Raw genomic sequence first — 12310 nt, forward strand, 5'->3', positions numbered from 1 at the left:
AGAAGGAAGGGGAGGATGGGGAAGCCCAGAGACTGTGGCTGCTGTTGCAGCCAGGACAATGGGGGGGGGAGCAGCAGCTGGGAAGGAGCAGGGGTGCAGCCATGTGGTCAACTAGTTGGACAGCCCTGGTTTATCTTGTTGAGGAAGGAGACTGCTGCATTGTGCAAGAGCCCAAGTTACTGTTTTATTTCCAACTTCATCCTGCACTAAAGTAATTTACTAATTCCAGTCTGCAGGTGACAACTGTATGGATCACTGTGGCCAGATACTTGTTTGGAGGAAGCTGCAGTTGTCCGTAGTAAGCTGGTAAAAAAAAGGCATCATTCATCCCTGACACAAACCACCTAAACCAGTGGTTCTCAACGTTTTTCATACCAGGACTCATTTGTGAAGATCAATGGCTTGTCCCAATCCACACCCTCTTACCCTACCGGTGACCAACCCATAGTGCCCTGCTCCCTTGCCCTGTCACAGCTTCAGCACCCAGCCACCTTCCTCCAGTGCTGGCAGGCACCTGCCCCACCCCCACATCCACCGCCTCCCCACATCTGCACACACACACTGCCCCCCTCCGCCACCCCAACAGTCTCCAAACCCTTGCCCTCCAACCCCCACTCTCCATATACTTACCTTCATCCAATTGCTGGGGCTGTTCCCACAGCCCTGCCTGGCTGTGTGCTGGCCATGCCCCCAGCAGCACCTTACAGGATGGAACACTGCTAGCCTCCAAGAGGAAACCCATGCTTTCATGTGTTTTTCTGGCACTTACTTGCAACCATTCAAAATATTCCTGCTACCTACTTTTGGGTTGTGACCCACAGGTTGAGAAATGCTGATCTAGACCCAGGGTTCTCAACAGCCAGCCCACAGGCCAAATACAACCCCCAACACCAGGTCATCCAGGTATGTGTGGACTGTGACCTGCATGCCAGATCAGGCATGCAGAGCAATGCAGAGCCCAACCCTGGCACACAGAGCCAGGCAGACACATTGCAGGGCCCCAATCCCAGCACATAGGGCCAGGTTGAGGTGGCATGAGACCCCAATCCCAGTGTGTGTGGCCCCTGAACCTAATCCGAGTATGTGGGGCTGGGCAGAGGTGGTGTGGGGCTCAGGGGCCCTGACTCCAGTGCACAGGGTTGTATCCGGCCCACAGGCAGGCCCCCATGCCATGCATCTAGCCTGTGGGCCCAAAATGTTAAGCATGACTCATCTCAACTGAAAGATTAATCAAAGAGATCTGCTTATATGAGTTTGGTGAATGGAAGGGAAATACCACTGATGGTATATTACTTCCTGCCACCTAGCATCACTTTAATCTGGGACAGGCTTAGTTTGAGCCAGTCACCCTTTATATCACCCTTTATATACAGATCCCTTGTAAGCATTGTGACACTCTTATGATAGAGTCAGCTGCTCCTGGGTGCATCTGAGTGTCAGAATGTTGAAGGCATTTCACCACCCAGCCATTGAAAGAGTGACCAGACTTTTTAAGGTAAGGCTCCTAGAAGAGGAGGAATTGCCATGACCACTTAGTAGTTCTTGCTGGAGTAGAATGATTGTAGTCACTGTAATGCCAATAGCTTTAGCTATGCCATCTAAGTGGGCCAACAGCCTCTATAGTCAGTTGTTCTGAAAACCTGAGATGTCAGGCACTGAGATGTGTCCAGTTCTCAGTGTCATGTGGAAGTATTCTTTTCAGTTGCCATAAAGGTTCTTTTGTACCCCAGGCAGCCCAATAGTAAAAAATGTTGGCAGGCACTACAAGCTTTTGCATGTCACTGCCTCTCAGTGATTTTGCCCAGAAGTAAGAGGCTGGAGCAGGAGTAGTTGGAGATGTTTTTCTATATCCACTGTTGGTTTTGAAAATATTACATTTTTCAGGGAGCTGGGCAGTTTAGCTTGAAGAAGGTGTTGATGATTTCCATTAACAGTAAATGGTATTTTTTTTCCTGGCTTTCACCAGTCAGGAGTAGTATGGGCCTTTTTTGCAGGAGGTAGTTTAAATATTCCTATGGGCTTCTAGAGTTTCACTTTGTGTGTGATGGGATTCAATTGTGCTTGGGCAGTGAGGTGGTTAGTGCCAACCAGTCCAACTGAAAGTTTTCTGCATCGGTGAATTCCTGTCGCAATTGGTTTATTTTTCTGCAAAGTAGGATAAAAGTTCTTTGCAACAATCTGGTCCTATGCTGCTTAATAGTGGAGCCTGCTGATTCCAAGAGTTACTTGCCTCTCCCTGTTACTAACCATATATTGTACTTTTTCACATGAATCCTTAAAAAAAACCTGAGTGTATGCAAAGCTTTCTATATGCTGCAGTTGTGCAGCTTCCACACAATCTATCCCTTGTCCAAAAGTGTGTTCTAGAATTTACATTTTCTCAGAAGGAAAACAAAATTACTTTGCTAGCCCTTAGAACTGAGAAGTGAACCTTCCTATATGAACTAATTTTCAATTAATGCCACATTTTCATCTTGAATTGAGAGTCAGAATCACAGGGCTGGAAAGGACCTCAAGGGTCATCTATCTCAAACCTCTACAGGGAGACTGGTTTTACTGTATCTACAGCAGCCCCAGTGGATGCTTATCCAACCTCTTCTTCTAACTCTTTTCTCCGGTGAAGAACATTCTTCAATTCCCTTAGCAGTATGTTCCAATATCAAGGTACCACAACATTTAGGAAGCTTTTTTTCCTAATGTTTCATCTGGGTCTACCATCCTGTAGTTTAAAATCATTGCTTCTTTTCAATTCTCAGCAACTAGGGAGAACAATTGTTTCCTCTTATTTCAGCCTTCCAGATATTTGAAAACTGTTCCTATGACATCCTGTAACCTGTATATGTTTATGAGGCCTCAGACAATAGGTCTGAGAGGTGTAAACTGCCCTGTTCTTCCAAAAGGAGTAGTAACTCTGAATGATAATGATGACCACTCTCAGCTCAGCTCTTAAAGTCTTAGATTTCTCACTTCAGTCAGCTTCAACAAAGTCATTTTCCATTTTTATTACCAAACTCTGTGGTGCATTCAAAGATTGGTTTAATCATGGTTTTGCTATCAGCTTGCCATATTGTTGCACCATCCCAAGAGAAGTCTGGAGTCACAATATTACTCCTGTTTTACATAAGCATAACTAATGACTTTCACACCCTGGTCAAAAATCCCCTGTGCCCTAGAAGAGAAACTGAAGAGCAGAGTGGGGAAGGAGGGTTGACCTACCTTCCACACATCCAACTCCTCTGGCTGGGTGATGCAGGCCTGATCTGCTTGGCTAGGTGGTAAAAGACTTCTATAAACACAGCAAAGATGGCGGGGGCAGGGTCGCCATTCTGATACCCCTTCTAATTTAGTACTCATGGGGTAAAGCCATTCCTGCCCTCCCCTATTTACACTGCTGCTGCTGTTTTACCCTTGCTCTGATTGAAGCCAATCCCATACCTGGCATAAGGCTCCAGGCATGTCAGAGCATTAAAGTGAAAAAGACACAGTTCTGCTCACTCTGTACCTTTTGCAATTCATTCATGTGTTCAAGGGGAGATGCAACAGCCCTGGAAGGCTGCTTTCAGCATCATAGAGTGCATCTACACAAGACAATGGACAGTAAATTATTTCTACTGCACGTTAGTGTGTCACAGAGAAAACCATGCTAATGAGCAGTAGAATTAGTCTACTGCGCATTAAGCATCACGAAAAACTGTGTGCCGTTCCTACTGTGCATTAACACTGGCTACTGGGCATTTATGTAGTACCTCATATTACATATATTAGTGCTCAGTAGCAACCGTGCATTAATGCATGTGTAAATGTGCCCACTGTGAAGCTCCACAGGGATTAAGAGGAGAGCTCTACTCCCTTTGAGTCTCCTATCTAGATCCAGAGACTGGGTCATAGTTTCATAGTTTCATAGTGCTTAGGGTCAGAAGGGACCTAAACAGATCATCAGGTCTGACCCCCTGCCCCAGGCAGGAACAAGTGTGGGGTCATAACACCCCAGCCAAATATCAGTCTAGCCTCCTCTTGAAGACCCCCAAGGTAGGAGAGAGCACAACCTCACCTGGGAGCCCATTCCAGAGCCTGGCAGCCCTAACTGTAAAGTAATGTCTCCTGATGTCCAGCCTGAACCTTCTCTCTAACAATTTGTGGCCATTATTCCTAGTAACCCCCGGTGATGCCGGGGGAACAGAGCCTCACCCAATTCCCGCTGGTCTCCCCGGTGAATTTGTAAACAGCCACCAGATTTCTTCTCAGCCTTCTCTTGTGGAGGCTGAACAGGTTCGGGCCCTTTAACCTCTCTTCGTAGGGCCTGCCCTGCTGCCCCTTGACCATGTGAGTGGCCCTCCTCTGGACCCTCTCAATGCTAGCCACATCCCTCCTGAAGTGCAGCGCCAGAAGTGGACGCAGTACTTCAACTGCAGCTTGACTAACGCTGCATAGAAGGGAAGGATCACCTCCCTGGACCTACTTGTGATGCATCTGTAGATGCACAACAAGGTGCAACTAGCCTTAATGGCCACTTCCTCGCATTGGTGGCTCATGTTCACCCTGGAGTCAACAATGACTCCAAGATCCCTTTCAGCCACTGTGCTGTTGAGAAGGGTGTTCCCTGGCCTATAAGTGTGTTGCTGGTTCCTTCTCTCTAGATGCAGCACCTTGCACTTGTCTGCATTGAATTCCATCTTATTCTCATCTGCCCACCTCTGTAACCTGTCTAGATCTAGCTGGATTCTGTCCCTCCCCTCCAGCGTGCCCACCTTGCCCCACATCTTGGTGTTGTCAGCAAATTTGGACAGTGTGCTTTCTACCCCCACATCCAGATTGCTAATAAAGAGGTTGAACAGTACAGGCCGCAGGACAGAGCCCTGGGGACTCCACTGCCCACATCTCTCCAGGTCGAACCAAGGAACCTGGTTTTCTCTGATTAAACCCCTCCCCCCCACCACCAATTTTTAGGTTAAAAAAGTAAATCAAAATCCATATTTTTTCATGATCAAAGTGAAACACCACTATATATATATATATATATATATATATCACCAAAAAATGTGGATTTTGGGTTACTTTTTTACCCTGAAAATTCAGGATTTTTTTAAACAAGAGAAAACCAGGTTCCCTGGTCATAACCTAGAGGGCAACATAAATTGAATTCAGCAGCAGTGAAGGAATTATCAGCAAGGCTGTAGTGATTCATATTAATCAGTTTCAGGTTTAAATCAAAGCCTCCAGCTGCGGGGGGGGAGGGGGGGGCAGGGGAGGTGTTCAGTCTCACCTGAAGTCTCCACAGAATTTCTAGGCTGCACTCAGCACGGAAGGGGCCAAGGAGCATTGGTGCAAAATGAAACTCCAGCTTTCTTCACAGTGTGTTAGGCTTTGACAATACTGGGTGACTGCATTTATTTAATTTAATAAGGCTGTTATCTTTTTTAGCATCCAGACTTTTGTAAAACTATAATTTGTTTTTACCATCTTTTCTCTTTCAGGGCCTCCCATGTAATTGTAAGCCTAGGCATTTTGCTCACCATCAGTACCTCCCCAGATAATTTATTTCTTTGTTTTGTTTCCCCCTTGACCCAGAATTATCTGGGGTTGCCCACCCTCTGAAGTCCTGACTCCCTACTTTTTCCTGTTCTTGCCCATTAACACAAGAAAGAAAGCAGCCTGAACTATTATTTCTGCCTGGGGCTACTATTTCCAGGGCACCTAGGGTGATTCCAGACACATGACACACTGTGATCCAGGCAGGAATCTCAGTTGCCGTTTGGCATCTTGACCACCTCTGTTGTAACAGAAGAGTAGCCAGAAAGCTAACAATGTAGGATCAGACCCAGTGAGTGGGATGTATATCCCAGAAACCTCAGTATCTAAGGCAAAAATACCAAGGCCAGGCAGGTGGCTACCTACCCAAACTACTTAGCATGAGAGGGAAGATAGGAGCGAAAAATAAGATAGCACTGGGATCAGGGGAAAGAAGTAAAGGAAGTAGGCAGGGAGCATGGTTAAGATTAAGAATAAAGAAGAGAGTGAAACTGAAATAGGTGTAACAAAGCTTCCAGCTTCTAAATACTATTACAAAAGAACAGATTGTTTTTATTATTTTAAATCTATTAAAAAACAAAACTGCTAGAAAGCAGGTTTTTTGATATGTTCTGCATTTCTTTCTGGTACTTGTCAAAGATTGTGGTAGGCTGCTGCCTGATGAATTCAGCTTAAATATTAAAGAGCACTCCTGCTCCTAACAAGCCATTCATTGCCTTCTCAGTAATGTGTACCTTCTCCACTATTGGAAAACTCACCAAGAGTGCTCTTTAGTCCTTTAAACTTTTATAAGGTAATTTTTTCAACTTTTGTACACGGTGTGAGATAGCTGCTCTCTGACTTCTTTGGAAAGCCATGCCACTGAAACCCCAGGCAACACTCAAAATTTACTTCTTTTATCAATTTCATTTTGGCTAAACATAATGGAACCAAATTCACTGCACCCAAAGAGCTTATTTTGGCTGTAAAACACTGATTAATTTTTGTGTATTTGTTGCAGTTTGAAACTTCATTAGCTAATTCTTATTTATAATATATATTGTGGCAGAACCTAGGGACCGCAATGGTAGTTAGGGCCCATTGTGGTAAGCAGTTCACAAATGCAGAGTAAGAAAAGAGCTAATTAAGCAAAATAATGGACTGTGTGGGTTGTGTGTGCGCTAGCTAAACTCATATCTGCATAATATTCTCTCATATATATACATTCACACGTATCTATTCCAAACAGATGTGTGGGATTATAGAGAGAGAATCTGTGTTGCTGTGACATAAGGTTTTGGGGTTTTTTTTAATCACTAGTGGTTTGGAATGACGGTGTTTCCCACAAACAGGAAAGCTTTAAATAAAGTAGGCCCTGATTTTGCAAATTATATATGCCCAGCAATGGAGTAGGTCCTTTGGCTTCACGTGCTTACAATTTGTATGTGCTTAAATAGCTTGCTGAATCCTTGTATAGGTTATACTAAAAGAATATCAACTGAACTGACATGGGAAAATGTCATCGCTTCTGCATATGTCACAGAAGTTACAGAAAAACTGTCTCAGAATAATCCATTGATATAATCAATCTCATATATTGTAGTTCTTCTGTAGAGGCTCATTTGATTCTAGAAGTACAGTGTACCAGGCACATGTTTAAACAGTACTGTTGCTATATTTGAAACACATGTTGTGCATGGGATAGTAACATGCTATAAACATTTAATTTTATGGCTGGATGATATTTTGCATATTTTAGGTATAAATAAAATTGCTATTTGTAATAGATTACGTCAAACATATGTTTTAGATATATTAGCATTTAAAACATGTTTTGACTTGCATGGGAAGGCTTCAAATAAACATCCATTTGCAAGCGAGCTTATTACTGGCTCCATTTTAGTGTGGCTATTGCAATCTAATATGCCAGATGAATGCAAAATAGCATATGGGCAGTAGAAAACCTTCTGGTTGGCTGATATGAGAATAGCTGAAAAGTAAATTGAGCAGAACTGGTTAAATGTTATCCATCAAAAAAAAAATCAAGAGAAAACTATTTGTGATGAAAGAGAAAAGTTTATGGAAAACATTTTTTTAATGGGCATTCATTCATAAAACACAAAATGTAACAGAAATCTAAAATGTTTCCGCCAACCCTCCCACCCTCTCCAAAAATCCCAAGAAATTTTAAGTAAAAGGAAAACTTTTGCATCAAAACATTTTGTTGGGAATAATGTATGAGGTGTTTTTATCCTGCACTTTTGTAGGAAGTCTGCAAGGTCTTTGAGACAGTTTCTCTTACCACTTATGTGTATAGCTCTTAGTAAAATCAGACCGATCCTAGATAGTGACTTCTATAAGCTTCTAAAATAAAAAGTAATAACAATTTCTATTTCCATTTAAATTACATGACTCCTCATATTTAGAAAGCCAGTAAGAATGATTATAGAATTACAAATGTTACTACATTTCCTTACATTACAAGTACATACCTTTCATTCTGCATACAGAAAAACATGATCCCTGATATCACATTTGGAAAGAAACTGTCAATTAGCAAGAGAGCAAAGGAAACAGATGGATAATCCCATAAAACTGTTTGAAAATTCATAGCTACAAAGTTTAGCTGCAATATATATATATATGTATGCACACATCCAAACACAGAACAGATTTGCTAGTTGTTGAATTTCCAAAACAAGATGTCAGTGAGTGCATTAGCAATGTATCTAAGTATTCTGTCATCTCAATTTTAATTTTATTCTGAGATATTGGGATTTACGGAGATGTTAGTATTGTTGCTGAGAGTTGACAATTAATACATTTTTAGTTAGACAAGGTTCTTTGGGTAAATCCGATATCTTTTTATCAGACCAACTCAAATAGTTGGAAAAATTCTTCTTTGCAAGCTTTCAGGTACAAATATCCTTCATCAGGCAGATGAAGCATCTGCAGTTGGGTCTGTGATCTTCCTGGAGAGTCAGATCTTAGGCAGGTTATAATGTACATTTTTGGGTAGACTTCTTTTAGCACTTTTGCACCTTTAAGAATCTAAGATTTTTCAGGAAATAAAAAATATCACAGCTTCTGACAAATTGTGTCTAAATTTAAATATTAAAACAGGCAAATGCAATCCATCCACCTTCCTGACAATATATGATTGTTCCCTAAATGACGATCTTTGGCCTGTAAAAGTCAGTCTTACTTTAAATACCTTAGGGACTGTTTAACAGATTAAGGAAGAAAATGTTATTAATACAGTTGAACAGTATAATAATAGCAGTACTAGGTAGGTGAAAAGGCTGTTGACATTTTAAACCCTCAAGGTGCAAGAGTATATCACAGAGCTTATGTTATGCTACACCTTTACATTTGCTTAAAATCTTCCTTAAAGTCACCTACAGCGGGTTCCTGATCAGAAGTAGAAATTCTAATTTAATGCCTAAAGAACATAAGAAATGCTATAGGACACACAGATGCACTAATGACTAAGGCATCCATGGTTAGAGATTGATAGGAAATGAAGCTTTCTTTCCCTTGTAATGCAACATAAATCTTACCACTCTTTATCAGCTTTTCCTTTCTAAACATCCTTTAGCATGTTATCTGAAGTTTAACATTTAATTTATAAAGCAATAGGATAGATCTGTATTTTTATGGTGGTTATTTTACTGAAACAGCAATGTTGACCGTGTTTAGTGTCTTTTTACAGCCTACCTTGAATGGATTTATGTCGACTTTTTACAATTTAACAGCTTCTTTTGACACCAATTCAATAGCTATAATGTTAAAGTTTCAGTGACCCAGTGAGCACTAAACTGGAGTGTTATCTTTCTTATCATTACTTCTGTGTCATGGACAGATCAGGCTTTTCACATTCTTATTGTTTATAAATGTGTGTGCACCTCAAGACACAGTCCTGAGTCTTTCATATCTTTCATTATATTTAAGTCCTCTTGACGTGTTGATTGTGTCATATGGTTTTCATTACTTCATGCACTCTGATATTATTCAGATCTGTGGTTCCTTTTAACCTTTCCTACCAGGGTCAGTAACAGTATCTTTGAGTGTCTAACAGCTGTCTCCTTCTGGATGTCTCATAATTTTTTGACATTAAACACAGACAATTTGGAGGCTTTGTTAATTGGATCTGACAGTCTGTATTCTACTTTTGGTTCAGATTTCATAGGATCAGTTCAGTACCTTCAGCCAGGAACTCAACATTATTTGTGACACTGACTTGTCTTTTTTGCATCTTTTTTTTTCTTTAGCAAAGATATGTCACTATCAATTATATAATATCTCACAAATTTGCATGTAGTCAACCATGAGAGCTGCAAAGACATTACTCCACGCACGTGTGGTTTCACTTTTAGAATTCTGCTCTAGTCTGAAAACATTTCTGCAATCTTGACATGTTCCTCTGACAGTGCAGTCTCTTTTTAGCTAAAGACCCGAGTGGGACTTTGCAAGTTTTGCCAGGAAAAGTAGTTTATGTGTGCACTTCTGTGAGCGAGCAAGTTAAAATATTGTTGAATAAAGAAGATATTGATTTCTCTTATACGTGTCTAACCCAGCTCTCAGACTCCCCTGAGTCTGAGAGCTGAGATTTAAGATACTCCTTCCCTTTCCTGCATTTCCTATTGGCTGGCTCAGTGTGCTGTGTTGTGAACCCCAGTCCTAGGTGCCCATGGGCATGTCTACACCATTGGGGCAGCCTGCTCTGGGCCGGATGCCCCTATGAGCTCCCATAGACATGCTTCCAATCTAGAAGGACACCAGTGAGGCCGCACAGGGGCATCCCTCTGAAGCCAGAGGTGAATCTTCTCTTTCCATGTACTTGAGAATAGCTGCTGGATCTACCTCTTTAATCACACTGCACATGTACCCACTGGGACTAGGGATTGCTTTAAAAGACAGTTCTAATACCTTTTTATCCAAATAGCTGATTAGTGAGGCCACTCACCTCAGAAACAGAAAACCCGGGTCTAAACCATCCTGTCCCGTCCTGTCCTGTCCCCCTGTCCCTCCTCCCTCCCCCCACGACTGTAAGACGGTTTGGATCTGCCTGTCCTATTTCCCAGCAAAGTACCTTAAGTGCCAAGTAATGAGCCTAAAATTGTCCAGGTCTCTCTCTGGTCCTTGTCTTGAAGTTGGCTCACTGCACCTTGCATTTAAAATTCATTTGATAGAATAGATAAAGAGCATTGTGATAACTTCTGTCCCTTTAGGAACAAGGGCCTGCATAGAAGCTTCACTCTCCTCCATTCTACCCATTGGGTGTGTCTACACAAGATGCTTTACTGCACACTAGACTAATGTACTGCTCAGTAAAGCATCACTATGTAACCATGTGCAGGAGGTACTGCACAGTAAATTAGTCTACTGCAAATTGCTTCCAGTCAGCCCAGGCAGCAGGAGGCAGAAGAACAATCATGTCCCTGACCTGGGCTCCACAACTGGATCCCAGCCTGGCAGCAGTCTCTTTGGCTTTTAATCCTGTCTTCTTTCTAAATTTCCTCCAGACATGCCAATTAGCAGTATAATTCAATTGCCCTTGTATGCACCAAAGAAGTCTATGGTATCTTCTCAGTAAGGTACCTTGCTGCTATTAGACAGTAAGTGCTTTACACATGCGCTTTACTGCAGAACTGGCTAATTAGTTTTGTATTAAAGTATCACCATCTACATATGCACCCATATTAGGGCACAGTAAATGAATTAACTCTGCTGTAGGATAGTACTATCTGGGACATGTACTATCATACAGCAGAGTCATGTAGTGCACCAAAATGCATGTGTGGATGGTGACTGGGGCTAGCTGGGGCACAAGGGTGCTACAGTGTAGAGGCTGCCTGTTAGCTAGCCCTGCACACTGTAGCACCCTCAAGCCCCAGCCAGCCCTTCTGCAGCATGTCAACTGGGGTGGAGCAGCCCTGGGCTGGCAGGCTAACTCCTCAGGGCTCCTTGCTAGCCCTGTGTTGCTCTGCCTTGGCTCAACATGATGTGGTCCTGGGCACACATGTAAATGCTGCACCTGGAAGAAATAAACTGGTGCAAACTGTGACAGAATTTATTGCTATGTGCTAATTGCATGTGTAGATGCACCCAGTATTCAGTAAACTAATACAATGGTATAGTCATTCTGTATTGGTCTTGGATGTAATTAGAACAATGGTGTTGTTGAGTATCATGCATGTAGCTCACCCCCTGGATGATGGTGATGAGAGGTGAGACCATTATTATTTAAATAAATTATAAGAAAAAATGTACATGTGGGGTTTTGAGTGAAAAGCTGAATTTTTCTTCTTCATTTGATGTGTTCCTCAATGGTTATTTAGAAGTGACAGGAGTTTCTTTCTTTCTTCTGTACTCAATTTATAAGGAGGCTTTGCTGGCCCGTGAGGATTATAACAATGCTCTTAAGTCTCATCAGGGGAGATTCCCACTTATATTTATTATAGTTTCAAATCTAGGAACAATAAAAATGTAAATTTGACTTCATAATGAGCAAACAAGCAACATTCAAAGGCATTGGAAATAGGATCATTAGGTGGACCAGACTGGTGATAAGTAAACCTTACATAATGTGTTTAATGACAAAGGAACTAGTAGTATATATTTGTTTCCTACTGCATCAATGGTCAGGCCAGTCTGTACTAACTGGTACCATTGTTAAAGTTATTAGCCAACTGTCCAAGGAGAAGAACCCTTAATCAGCTTTCCCATTCTCAAGGCATTCCTTTGCGGCCTGTCACATCTCAAGTACATTGGAAAGAAACTTACACAATGTCTACCTATG

The sequence above is a fragment of the Alligator sinensis genome, unplaced genomic scaffold (genome assembly GCF_000455745.1).
Source record: "Alligator sinensis unplaced genomic scaffold, ASM45574v1 scaffold312_1, whole genome shotgun sequence".
Classification (NCBI taxonomy): Eukaryota; Metazoa; Chordata; order Crocodylia; family Alligatoridae; genus Alligator; species Alligator sinensis.